This window comes from Antennarius striatus, chromosome 17 (genome assembly GCF_040054535.1).
Source record: "Antennarius striatus isolate MH-2024 chromosome 17, ASM4005453v1, whole genome shotgun sequence".
Lineage (NCBI taxonomy): Eukaryota > Metazoa > Chordata > Actinopteri > Lophiiformes > Antennariidae > Antennarius > Antennarius striatus.
The window spans coordinates 3,794,304-3,808,495 of record NC_090792.1 but is presented as its reverse complement, the minus strand read 5'-3'; the positions used below and the strand labels follow the sequence as shown (position 1 = coordinate 3,808,495).

Sequence of the window (14,192 nt, the reverse complement as noted above, 5' to 3'; positions counted from 1 at the left end):
GGGCTGTGAGTTGACTAATCAGCAAGCCATCACTCTCAATCTGCTCTGAGCTGCGTGGTGTCTAGAGGCAGCTTAGCCCCATCGCTCTCTGTCTCCTTCTCTCTCTGTCTCTCTCTCTTTCTCGCTCTCTTCCTCTGTCTGTCTGTCTGTCTCTCTCTCTCTGTCTCTCTCTCTTTCTCTCTCTCTCTTAACTTCACTTTTCACTCCCCTATGTTGAATTGGCTGCACAATGGAGGGCCTGTCTGTCTAGCCTTTTGCGGTCTGGTCTCTGTTTGTGATGTGAAATGATGGTAAACATAAGAGAACTTGCTTTCACCATCAGCCTGTCCACGCATGTCTCAAGAGACTTGTGTATTTCTCTCACCCAAAGTCCTATTTCTTTGTTACACAAGCTCATCTCAATAGAATTGTTTAGTTTATATTTACTGTTTTTTACCTTGAGGTAGGTAACTTTCTACCCTCAACCCTGACAGGAGCCCTATTGGTGGCTTTTTTTTTTCCAAATGAGCACACTGTCACCGACTGGAGTTTTCTATGCAGAGGTTGTGAAAACTCAGGCAGGCACCCTGACACTTACCCAGTGGGTGGTGGGAGCACTGGAGCCACTGATGCAGTACTTTCTAACCAGTTTATTAAGTATACAGTGATTTTTTTAGAGGTAAAATCTTTGGTATTCATGCACATTCTCATCACTCCAATCATATTTTGGTCTTTGCTTTACATGTGCAAACACACACAATGCAAGTATTGTGCAGCACTTGGCAGTAAGGGTATATGCAGTAATACCATAGGAGCACTTGAAGTCTGAGGAAGAGCATCGACTTGCAGAGAGGAAAGTAATGAACATCAGCCCACACCTTGTCCACCTACGCATCACAGAGGAACAGGATTATGAAGCATATAGGCCGGACTCTAAGAACACAAATGTACTGCACGCCAAACCAGTGACCTGAATTTCCAATTTGACAGTTCTCGTGCAATTAGTTCTGTCAGTGTGACTGCCAGTCCGGACGCAATTGTTTTTCTGCATATTTGTGCACTGCAAGTAATTCCAGACTGTCGTAGCTCAACTCATATGCAATTAATTCACTCCTACAAAACTTCTTGGTTGAGTACAAAGATACTGTATGTCCTTTAAAATTGCTGTACAGGATCATTGCAAACACAATTTTGTTGATTTATTATTATTATTAACATCCTATTCATGTCTTAAGGCAAACAAGAAAATGATCTCCTCTGTGTTTGACATGTTTTTTGCAAGACACGGTATCGCTTTTAAAATCCTTAAAATTGCCCATAATCCTTCTGCAAAGCGTGTTTCACTTCTGTTGTGTAATCCAGGCTAACTGTGTAATGGGCACAATTAGTTCAAACTTGTTAAAGTAGTTTCTTTGTTAGAAAAAATGTAACGTTATACCATTAGCAGGAATTCCTTATGCATACGTAGACTGTCTCTATTGAAACATCCCTACATGTAATTTTAAAGACTTTAAATTTAGTGTAACTTTTCAAGACGCTTCTTAAAGTTTTCTAAAATGTGAGGGCAGCTTTATAATATAAAACTCTTTAAACATGGAACAAGGAACAGAACTATCCAAGAGCTGAAACACAGGTTTACCGTGACTCTGCTGTTTTTTCTGTTGTGTAATTTTCACCATGTGCGTGAGTATGGAAAACTGGAGTTCCATTTAGCATGTCATTCATGTGAGTATTTTCAGGATATGTTTTTCTCCTTTATTGAATGTGTGTTTAAGAAATTATCACCCAACTCAAGACAATTGTGCTTGACTGTCTTCTTCTGTGCCGTTGGCTGTATAATTGATTTTTATTTTCCAAAATTATGATTCATTATAATCCCATATTCCTCAAAAATAAGGTATATGCTTAGCATTTATACAACGGTTTGAGTAAATGTTTTGGGACGAAGACTGCTGCTTTTTCATGTTGAGTTTAATCATCTCAGAAGTTCCGGGGCTCATTTGCACTTACTGAGATCTCCTCTGTGTACAGAATGCATCTGGAGGGCAGTTCCAGGATCAGCTCAGGTCCTGACTTCATAATGAGCCGCTGCCTTATTAAATCAGGCGCTTGAGCCATGCAGTTGTGGCTGCATCACACATTTGCAGTTTAATTACAGGCTTTTTTGATGGGTTGATTTATCAACAGGGATTTTTCTCCACCTTTTTAATGAGACCCCTGTATTGACACATCACAGCTGCTAACACACTGCATGTCCATCAAAATGGCTGGCTCAAACCTTTTTTTCCCGCAAAGCGAAGTGACGTACTTCCACTGTTTACTCTGCCTGGTTATCAGTCTCATACCCCTAGAAAGGACTCTGCGCTCAGGGTTGCAGATTTCTTGCATGAATCATATTTCATCATCCGATCAGTGCCTCAAGCAGCTTGTTGGAATCAATACAGCCCTCCAGGTTATTTTAACACTGTGCTCTTTTGTTTACTAAGATATCTTCAGTAACACCGAATAGCCAATCAGTCTTTTATACACAAGAAAATAACAGTTGAATGCTGCTGAGATGGAATAAAAGCCATCAGCCAGGTACTGTAGGTAGAGGTCAGACTGCTGACCCTCATTTGAATCAATCCCCTCATCAAATCCTTGGATGTCCTTGCTTGAGGAGGGAGGGGTCGGAACTGAAGCGGAAATCTGTCCAGACATAAGCTACTCTGCTCTGCTATTGAGTGCTGAGATGTTGCCGGCGGCCGCAGAGCTTTGGAGGACAACTGTTACCTGGAGCAAAGCTACGGCATGGTCTGAGCTCACCACAATGGACATGTTTACCTTCCTGCATGGACTGGCCTGCCTCAGGGTGGGTGGAGGAGAGAACATTTTTTTTTTTTTTTTTTTTTTTTACCGGGGCAGCCTGTCGTTGTTAAAATGAACGAGTTGGAAGGACAGCGAGAGCAGATATGAGGGGAAGATGGTGAAATACACACAGAAGGATTTGTCAGTTGTCTTCTGATTTAAAGGGCATGCTGTCCTCTTGGGCATCATTTTAGTGTCTCATCTTTTGATCATACTTTGACCTCTCAGTTGTCGCGTTTCAAGTTACTCTCTCCTGTAGCACTGGCCTTTAGCCTCCTGCTGTAGACTGTGTGTTCATGTAGAGTAGGATCTTCTCTCATGACTGATGGGTGGAGCTCAGTGTGTCTACTTTTCCTCTCTAGTTAACAGATTCTGTTAGATGAAGATGGATAATGGAGATATAATCCAATTATGTCTCATGTTGCTGTGACCTTTCAAAACACACTTTTACATATTTTTTTCTTTAAACAGAACCAATCGGGTCACTGAAGTGACTTAAGGTGGTAAGCAGTCATTTTTCAATATACTCATCAGCAAGAACAATTGGATGGATATTTGTCCACTTTTATTATTTTATTAAGACTACAATACCTAGTCTTGTTACCGGGTGCTCTGCATTTGCTGGTTTTCAACCAGTCAACTTACACTTATATCACTAAACATTCTTCCTGTGCTGGAAGTGTACTGAGTGTACTCTGACGTAGGAGCTAAATAAAAGTCCCTCTGAACTGTGTTGTAGGAAATAAACAGTTCCTACTCCTTTTAGTGCTGAGATAATGGAAATGGAGTGGTTCTTATAACTATGAAAAGGTTCTTTAAAACACCTGCTATTAAAGGGACAGTAAAGTTAATTTTAAGTGACATATATGTTATTCATCATTATGAAAAATAGAAGAAAAAAATAAATGTTATACGTGCAGCATCATCCGTTTGGTCAAAAAAAGCTTAAAATCTGCGTCGCAGCAGCTTCCGCATTCAGTGGTCACGTGGGTGTCATACGTCACTGAGGCCAAACGTAGCTCAGCAGCTTTTAGAAACAATGCAATTCTAGACCCGATTTACACCAAAAATATCATGGTGATCTGCGCGGTGAACGGTTGTGTCAACAGAACAGCAAAAAGACGCGACTTTCAAATAAATTCACTGTTCACACAGTCCTATAGTAATAAATGGCGGTTAGCTCAATGCTAACAATATAGACAATCCCATTGACGGGCTAGCGCGTTAGCATTTTTAGCACGATACCTTCCCAGAAGGTATTCTAAAGAACGACAGGTCCTTGACTTCGCGTGTTTTTGCTGTTCTGTTGACACAACCGTTCACCGCGCAGGTAACCATGATACTTTTGGTGTAAATCGCGTCTAGAATTGCATTGTTTCTAATGGCTGCTATGTTTGGCCCCAGTGACGTATGACACCCACGTGACCACTGAATACGGAAGCTGCTGCGACGCAGATTTTAATCTTTTTTGACCAAACGGATGATGCTACACACATAAAATTTATTTTTTCTTCTAATTTTTATAATGATGAATAACATATGTCACTTAAAATTAACTTTACTGTCCCTTTAACATGGTTTGATAAAAAGAGGATGCCCCTCTCATGTCTGCTTATTAAATACAACTTATTCAGTGGTCAATTGGCTTAACTAGGCACAAAGACTGTTAATAATTAAAAATATATATGATCAGTTGCCAGGCAGTGAGTAGTGATTGCTCCCATCAAAGAAATGGTTTACAACTCGTCACAAAATAACTAATAAGAAAGGGACTCATCTTTGTCTCCCTGGAAATTAGTTTCAATTGATGAGATTCAGAGGTGCAAGTCGAGTTTTGTTTTGTTATTTGTTTAGTTTTTTCTTTGTTTTTTTTTTCTTTACATTTTTTACTGAGCCAACCTCGCTGTCTCTTCCTATTTTCAGTCATTGTCATGAGTTTAAACTAATTGGATGGTGACTGAGAGAGAAAACGATCTCTCATGTCAAAGGTATGCAAATATACATTTTTTTTAACCTAAATATAGAATTGTTGCTGCAGGAACGGTTATTATTTGTCCATTTTGATCAGTTTTTATCAAACTTCTCACTAATGCCCAGTAACTGGCGTCCTACTTCCTGAGGTCGGTTTTGCGTCCTGCAGATCTGACCTGAGGGATGCTGCATTGAGCTCTGGGCGTTCCTATGTCCACGTTGTGTCTCTACAAGCTGTGCATGCTTCAACGGGACCACTTACATCTAATTATTTTTACTCTAATTATTTTTGGTCTTGCATCTTCAAACCCTCCCCCTTTCAAAACACAGACACACACACACACACACACACACACACACACACACACACACACACACATTTTAACCTTCGGAGCTCCACAGGCAGCAACTGATGGGGAGAGTCAGGGTGAAGCAGAGCCTTGGGCTCTCGTTCTGTCTTTCTTTTCATTTGTCGTTCCAGAATAACGGACTCAATTATTTCTGTGCATCCTTTTCATTTCTAGTCTTGTTGGGGCTTTTTTTTTAAATTTATTTATGATTTCATCTTAATACCAACTCTAGAATTAGCCTTGAGCAAACGTTGCATTCTCCAACAAAAATGTTTATTAATTAGAAGTTGGAAATAATATTAAAAATCATTGTTAATTTTACACTGAGAGGTTATTCTTGTACTTTCACTTCCAGTCTGGGTTGTCTCTGCCAAATAACATATTTGGTTTTGGATAACATTCAGGTGTAGGCCATCAGGGTCTTGACTTGTCTCATTTTAATAATTTCCTGATCCTGCTGTTTAGAGATCAGCTCCAGTAAACACATTAAAGAGGAAGATGAAAAATGAATTTCTATAATGACCCTCTTGGTGCTCTGCTTAACCTTGTAAAAACACCTTAATAGTCAGGAGGGTGGTTGTCAGAGAATCCCTCAGCTGTTTCAGAATCAAGAAATGTCAGTTGGGTTTATTTTCATTGGCCAGGTTTTTGTTGAATATCAGACTAGATTCTTGTGTTGTTTTTCCCGTCTTTTTTGTTGTGACGCATTCATTATGCCCACAATGTGTGGGCTTTGTGGGCATAAAGCATTTTCTTTCAAAATGTCCTGATATCATTATGAATTTTCAAGTCTATTTCTGCTGGCATAATGTTATTAAAAAGTTTGTTCTATTTTGTAAAAAAATGAAAATATTAAAAAGTATGTCTACAAAGAAATCTTTTAATTTGAAAGTCCAGTTTCACATACTGGGAACAGCAAAAACTCCTAATCACATTTGACCCTGGGATGAAGAAATAAAAGCTGTTTTTTGGTGATTTTACTCTTTGGTGTTTAAAATCAAACCAGTTTTCCGCCACCGTCCTTTTTGGTATTGTTATAGGAAAAGGAAAATCAGATGAAACACTCAATTACTTGGGTTATTTTTAATACCCTATTCTGAAAAACAATTAAAGATACAGTGTTTAAAAATATTGTATTTTGTGACTATGAAACTGCACTGAAAGAGTGAATGTGATCCAGAAAAAATGAAAGTATTTTCAGCCATTATCAACACTCTTGTTGTTGCCGGTGTGTAGTCATTATTATCACTGCTAGGTTTAAATGATAATGATATTGAAAGCAATTGCTCTTTTCACTGATTGTTTTCTGCAAGCTTTGAGACCAAGATACAAAGTTGAGAAATATCCTCATAGCATGTAGCCTGATTCCTTGCAGTGTCAGTGTTAAGTGGGTTACCAAGGGATCAAGCCAGAAGCGTCTTTGGGAGCATGAGGTCAGGTTTTGTTTATTTCAGGAAGCCAAGTTATTTATTCAAATCAATTGATTTTTAGCCTCCCACTCTTCAGATCTAAGCGTGGCTATTTTTGTTGACATTCTGTGTCTCAAACTGAGATCTTACACAGATAAAAATGTTGTCAATCCAGCATGGCCCTGTAATTAAGACCCATTAAAGTAATGGAGCCATTTTTTCAGCAGTCATCTAAGGAATGTTTGTGGTTTAACTGTGACGTCTGTCATCAGGCAACGCTGATTATTCTAATTTGTTATTAAATGAAATGGTGAAAATAATATAAAAATAATAAATCCCATACGATTGCATTCACATTTGAATATATGCAATTAGGAACTAGATCATTTATATGTAATTGTTTATTATTTTGGATTGTCGTTCTGATGTGTGCTGTCAAATGTTTCTCTTAGTGTTTCACAAGGTGAAAACCTTCTAACCTTCACCTTCCAGACACAAACATCATGGATCCACTCATTTATCTAAATCTAGTTGTTAACCTCTAATAGATGCGTGTGTTTTGAGCTAAAGGGCTGCAAGTTAATATCATGTTTACTGGAAATTGATTCATTCAGGTGGTTATAGACGAAAAACACACACATACCTCAATTTTGATTGTTTTTCCTACCAACCATCTAAAAAATGACAAGAAAACATCTACATAACTGCGTGATAAATGATTGAAGGATTAACATTTTTGTTCTATAGTTCATTGATTGATCATTTCAATTCTAGTTTAGACTCATCTTGTTTAGTTCTGATAAATCATCCCTGTACACATTCATCTTTTTGATATTTTGATGAAAGTGTGACTTTGGCATGTGTTCCATTAAACTGAAGCTGCTGTAACTTTTTAAAATTAAATAAAGTTCAACCACCTAATTTTGAGAAAGAACTTTGGCTTAAAATTTACGGATTGTGTTCATATGTCATTAAGCCATGGAAAACATTAGAACCTAACCAGAGTAGCTGTTACAGGGCAGTGATTTTCAGTGATCAATCTTGAGCACCTACTACTTTGTTAAACATACTTAAGCTCCATACCACCTCCGCAAAGCCCAGATTACGAGAGCAAGAGAATCATACAATGCCTCTTATGTGGCGGCCTACATTACTCAATCACCGAGGCACCTTTTGAGCATTCAAGTCCTGCTTTCGTGTTTGCTTGGCCATTTATTGCACGTCTGGCCACCATGACTTTCCAACTGATAAACCAGAAACCTCATCACCGTGCAGCAGCTGTGGTCATCTTACGTTCCTGTTGCCACATAATTGTCTGGCCTTTCTCAACCACTCATGAGGCTTCTGTTATTGTGGTTTTTTGTCCAGCACAAGTCCTGCTCTTTGTGGCAGTTAATCTTTTGGAGAAGTCGTGGCTGAAGACATCCTGCTGCATCACATGATAAGTCTTTCGCAATTCTGAGCATAGACCTGGAAAACAATGCTGTGGCCACTACATGTATGGACACACAACAGCCATTTTTGAAGAGCCAAACTGTGATTAAAACTGGTCTCCAATTAGCCATGACAGCTGCCTGTACTGTCTCCACTGTCCATTGTGTCATTTGCTGCGTCATGACCAAAGTGGGGTATTCAGCGGTGTCAGCTGTGCATATTGACTGCATTACTCATCTGTTCCTTTGACCTGATGGTTTAGGTTTTACCACATGACTTCATACCAGGTCAAAAGAGTTGTCGTCACTAAGCTGAGTGGACTGAATTGAACTGGCTGTTAATGCATTGTTCCATCTAGAAACACTGATGTGTGTCTAGTGGTCAAATGACAAGAGGGCACACAGAAAATGACTTAATGTCCATCTTCCCACCATTATCTCTTTGTTTTCTATTCTAGGCATGTTTTTTCGACTTGAGGCCTGTGCTCAGGCCTGTGCGTGACTCTTGAGCTTTTGGTGCCAAAGCAAGTGGTTGTAATTTGTGGCCTTGCCATGCCCTTGCATGGTAAACACTGACTAAGAGCTCAGGAATCTTAAGAGCTATAAAATAATTGCAGGTTACTCCCTCCTTTTTTTTTACCTCAACTCTCCTTCCCCTGTCTCATCTCTGTTTTTTGTATTTTATACAGCCCAGACTGCTACTCTGTAAAAGTTTTCTCCTCCTGCAGCAGTTCTCTTTACTCATTATGGTATTTGCCAAATTACATAAAGAAAGATGTTTACTCTTCTGGTTTACCTGCTTAATCAATTAAAAAAACCTTTGTTTTTAATTCATTATTTTAGCAGGGATTTAAATATAAATGTATTGATATGTTTATTTTACTCTAAAATATAGCTGCACAACATTTCTAAAATAAAATCATGATTAGTATGATTAGAATCCTGAACCATTTTTGTACTTTATTTGTTATATGATGTGATCATACGTGCATACAATATATTTTATTATCTAATTTCAAATGAACATTTGTTATTTCCACAGCTGGATGCATAATGAAACGCAATAATTTTGTGTTGCCAGTGCCTTCTGAACATCCTGTTTTTGAGTGATGGCATATCTGTGTAGAACTGAGACATGGCATTTAGTAAAGGAAGCAAGTTGCCCGAAAGACATCATCAAGTAATTGCCAGTTTGGGCTTCACTAATGCAGTGTACCACTGAAATCTGAAAAGGCCATCCTCTGCTTCCATGCAGATAAACAATTATGTGGCTTTTAAATGGTGAATGTATTACAGCTTAGTATTCTTGTGAAGATGAACTTAAATGTCAGGCGTAGCAGCTATAAAACGGAAATAAGAATTGAGAGAGGAGAAAATATTACCATGTTGTTGTTTTTTTTATCTTTGGGTCTAAAAACTAAAAAATAAATTGTAATTACTGTACTGAGTATGCCATGTTTAGTTTTTCCGCTGTCACATTATCAGTTACATGATCAAGTGACACCAAATACGGATAATATCTATTCTGTCATGACAGGAAATATACACCCTTCTCCAGAATTTGCTGACACAGTCAACTGAAACTCCTCTGTTGCAAGAGTTTGTGATGCAGTTGCAAAAGAGAAGGATACAGTTGGTCAGTGGTTTGTGCGTTATTCTCTAACATTAGATGTTTCATCAGCCTTGGTGTGGATTCAAGCATTAGAGGACCAGGGGACCCTTTCATTGACATCCAAATAAAAAAATATATACTGTTACTATTAATGACACACACACACACACACACACACACACACACACACACACACACACACACACACACACACACACACACACACACAGAAGGATCAACATTTCATTTGCAGAGGTTACACCTTTACTCAAACATATTTCAAAGTTCGTTTACATCATCATTAAATTCTGTTTGCAGAATTTAATTTTTATTCTCATTTTCTGTGAAAGGAATTGCACACATGAATTGTAATTGGCATTTTAACACATGATTTGAAGCACCACAGGGTTCGCTAAACGCCTAGTTATATTCAGAATTGGAATTTCTGAGAATCTAAAGAAGATACAGTACTCAAATTACATGAAGATTGTGTAACTTTAATACAACATGGTCCTTGTTGATTTGTTCTGTCCTATAAAAGTTGGAAGTTCAAGTTGAACGGCCCACTTTCAAGTGTGTTAGTCATGAATACACAACAGGACTCAGAGCCAGAATGTATGTGTGGTTTGGTCTGTAATTGTGAGTAATTGAACCTCCTTTTTGAAGGTATAAAATCTCTGTTTTGTCTTCTACACAAATTCTCTGGGTTATGAACCCTGCTGTTACTCCTGCAGGTGGTTTAACATCTGCCAGTCCACAGCCTTCAGCCCTCTGAGAAAACGTCTGGACAAAGTTGCTCCTGCTAATAGTCACATGCTTTCATCTTGCTCGTTTCTGACCTTCACTGCACAGTCATGCAGTGGGTACGGTGCAGAAATTAAAGAACACCTGTGTACTAGCGTGTAACCAAGTAATGTTTGGAAGTAACTGACAGATGCACATCATATAATGTTTTTAATTATTCTTGCATGCAACAAGTCCCTACAGCTTTCCTGAAAAACACCTGTTGTGGAGATGGCTGCCCAACTTCTCAGTATAATATTCACAACTTTAATGCACTTGCACTGTGTGTGAGAACTCAGTGTGTTGGAGGGGGATTGGAACGGTTCCTAAGAAAACATGAAAGGGGAAAATGCAGTACTGTGGAAGTTCCAGTTCTCTGGAAATTTCCTGGTTAAAATGAAGAAATGCCTCTAGTAAGCTTTAAAACACTGCACTCTTTTGTCAGACTGGTCTTTCATAAATGGCATTCTGTCTGATGTGATAGTGTGATGTCATTGTAAATTACGGCAAAGTATGACTAGTAAATCAACTAGAATGGTATGACTGTGCACAGAAATGGCTAAATATACTTCAACATCATCAAAATCCTAAAAGTAGAAAGCCTTCAGAAACCAGAAAGTACTTTATCCATGTTCTTGTAAATATCAATTAGTGGTTAGAGATGCCCACACCCAGAAAACACCCAGAGAACCAAATGTAAATATTTGAACATGATCTTTGGGTTATGACATAGCTGTTGAGCTCCAGCAGCAACCTGGTGGTTACAGTGAAAGACCAACCAAGAGAGATAGTCATTATTTTATCATGTTATTTCAATTGCATGATTAAAATATTCTTTAATCTTCTATATTTTTAACCAGTATTAAACTGGAAAGATCTTTTTCTTACATTAGTTTAGCTAATGATGCTTATGCATTGTAAGTTTAGCATCTTCAGCTAGCCTTTTATAGGCAAGTCAAAGCACTTCAAAAGTTTTGTTAAACTTTATTAAAAATCTGTGACTATTGTAGAGATACATGCTACTGGCTAAAAGTTATTATTGACATGTATTTGCTATACCAAAGAAATCCATTAAGTAATCTGTTTGAAGAGAATGAATCAATCTAGAAAAAAAGTTTGCGAACATAACCCTTTTAAATTCAGGAGACTGCCAGTCAAAGTCGTGTCCACCAAGTAATAACTGTAAATAAGGAACAAAACCTTTCAGAATAATTAAACTACCAAGTTCTAATGAAATATATGTCAACAAATGCCAATTCAACAAATACACCATGGTTAAATACAGTCTTCATGCGTTAAATCAAGCAAACAAAGGTGTGTATGTGTGGCTTAGTCTGCAGTGTTCACAAAACTTGTAACGATTCCATTGTGTTTTCCTGACAACTAAACAAGTTAATATTGTTCCAATTCAGGTCACAACCACAAAAGGTCTGCTCTCAATTAAATGGTTCTACCACAACTAGAAAACCTGAAACAACTCTTACTGAAAAATAGATGCATCCATCAGATTGTTCCTCCTCCTGAGTCCAGAGATCATTTTAATTACTAAATCATTCTGATGGTGTTTATTTATTTTATATGCTCTTTAAATGGTATCCCAAAAATTTCATGCAATGACAGATGGATACTGTCTTTGGCACATTTGTCCTTCCTGACCGTATCATTTTGGGATTATTTTGAGATTAAGATTGCTTAAAGCAATCTTGTTCCAAACATGTTTTGTGTTAATTTTATTTTGCCAAAGGAATGAAGGTACAGTAAAGTCTCATTTTGTTGGACTTGGAGGCCTTTTTGTGTTGTCATGCAGTATTTTTGTGGTTAAATCTTCACTTTTTTGTTTGTGCTTTCATATGCATTTAGCAGTGACATATTTAGACATGTATGCCAATGGGTAGGTGGATGTTTCAACTTTCAGTTGAGTGTACTTGAAAGTACACTCATTGAAAACAGAGGTAGCATTTAGCAAGATTATTGGATGTTCATTTACTTTTCTTTATTTCTTGCAAGTCCATCATGACAAAGGGCCATTGGTTGCAGAGGCGTGCTATGTTTTACATGAGAGAACAACATAGGTGGCCAATGACCTTCAGATCTACGTGTGTAGGTCAGACCTTAGATTTAAACCAAGGGCATAATCTTCAATATGGCTGATTTGGAGGAAGAGCTGGAAACACCCCTTAGATGTGCAAATTGACGTCTTACTTTGATAATATGTCTTGTCGTCACTCTTGTCAGTGTGCTTTTAACCACTGACCCATCACTTGCGGCAACAACCCTGATTCTACATCGAAAGACAGTTTGTCAGAAAGGTCGTGCCCCAAGGCAAAGGCATCAGCCATTTTCCATCATTCTTTGTTTTGACACATGACTAGTGGCACCAGAACCTCACCGCATGATGAGGTGGTTCGCAACAACAGAAAGCATGAGCTCCTTGACCTTTATTTCTTGTTCTTTTTCTTTACTTAACAACAGCTTCAGTCACCTCCATTCTGCTCGGCTGCTTTTTCTTTTCCCTCTCATGTTGTTCTAATTTGAATTTTTTTTAAACGTATCATTGACAAACTATGCTGACCATGCTCATCAGAGGTGAGAATTCATCAGAGGTCTTGGATTTGCTCACATCCCATTGATGATGACACATATTTGGCCTATTCAGTCTTGCTGTATCATATCATAACTAGGTGTGGGACTTTGCACAATGACTAATGTCACAGAATGCCTCTGACGTTGGTGAATTGATAATTGTTTGCACATGATAAACACCCTATTTCTCACTGTAACTGAGTCAGCTCTTGCCCCATGATGTCATGGCAGACATCCAATCAGGAGATATATTTATTTAGTGTGCCTCAGAAGGACAGTTGACACAGTTTTTTTCTGGTATTATATCAGGTAATGAATTAAACTCCACAAAATGACGAGACGAGACTCTGTCCTTGTACTGAGGCGGCTTTCTTTACTGAATAAAAAAAAAAAGGGTTGTACGTCTCCCAAAACAATTGAGGCTTCTTAGCTTGCCTGCTAACAACAACGATTCTTCTTCTACTTTTTTTTTCTCTGCACCTTGTTCGTCACTGAAATCAGACCGCCATAAACAAGTAATCAATTTCGATTTTTAGCTCCTAACTTATTCCCCTTTTCCTAATAAAAATACCAGGAAATAAAATACATAAATATTCTTTTAACTACATATTTAACATGTAACAGATGAACTGTCTGGCATGAATTATTAACTTGTGAATATTTATGTAGCAAATCACATCCTTCAAATAAAGTCACAACATATCATTCATTAATTTTGTACCGTTTCTACGCTTTATGGCGGGTTACGGGGATTGCAGGAGCCTAACCCAACTGACTTGCGGAGCCAGGTATTAAATCATGACATCATCAAACTGAAAATCGTTATGGTCACAGGTTTAGCACTATTGTGGTTTTTAAAACATTTTAAAACCTAAAGAAGTTCCATTTCTTTTGATTCAATCTTTGAGGATTACGTGACCTGATCTGTTTCACCAATGCTACACTTAAGAAGTGGCTCAATTTCTACCTGTTCCATCCCCCTTTTCACTGGTGTTCTTAACATAAGTAAGTATAAATAAAGAACTCAGTTTCTATATTAGGAAATGATCAAATGATTTGCAGAGGAAATAAAAGAAGGTAATATTCCTTCACCTTCTTTTAAAGTGTTGGAGTAAATGGTCAAAGATTATTTAAGGAGATGAAGCATGGCCCCCTTGATATTTTCCTCATAGAAGGAGGAATAATGATCCTGAGGTGGGCTGTTTACAGAGCACAGAGCTCACAT

General features: G+C 38.0%; 1 protein-coding gene across 2 annotated transcripts in view; it reads left to right on the top strand.

The window, feature by feature from the left end:
* The window catches only part of babam2 (BRISC and BRCA1 A complex member 2), an 85,189-nt gene that overhangs the window by 30,754 nt on the left and 40,243 nt on the right, over window positions 1-14,192 (top strand). The window lies entirely within an intron of this gene.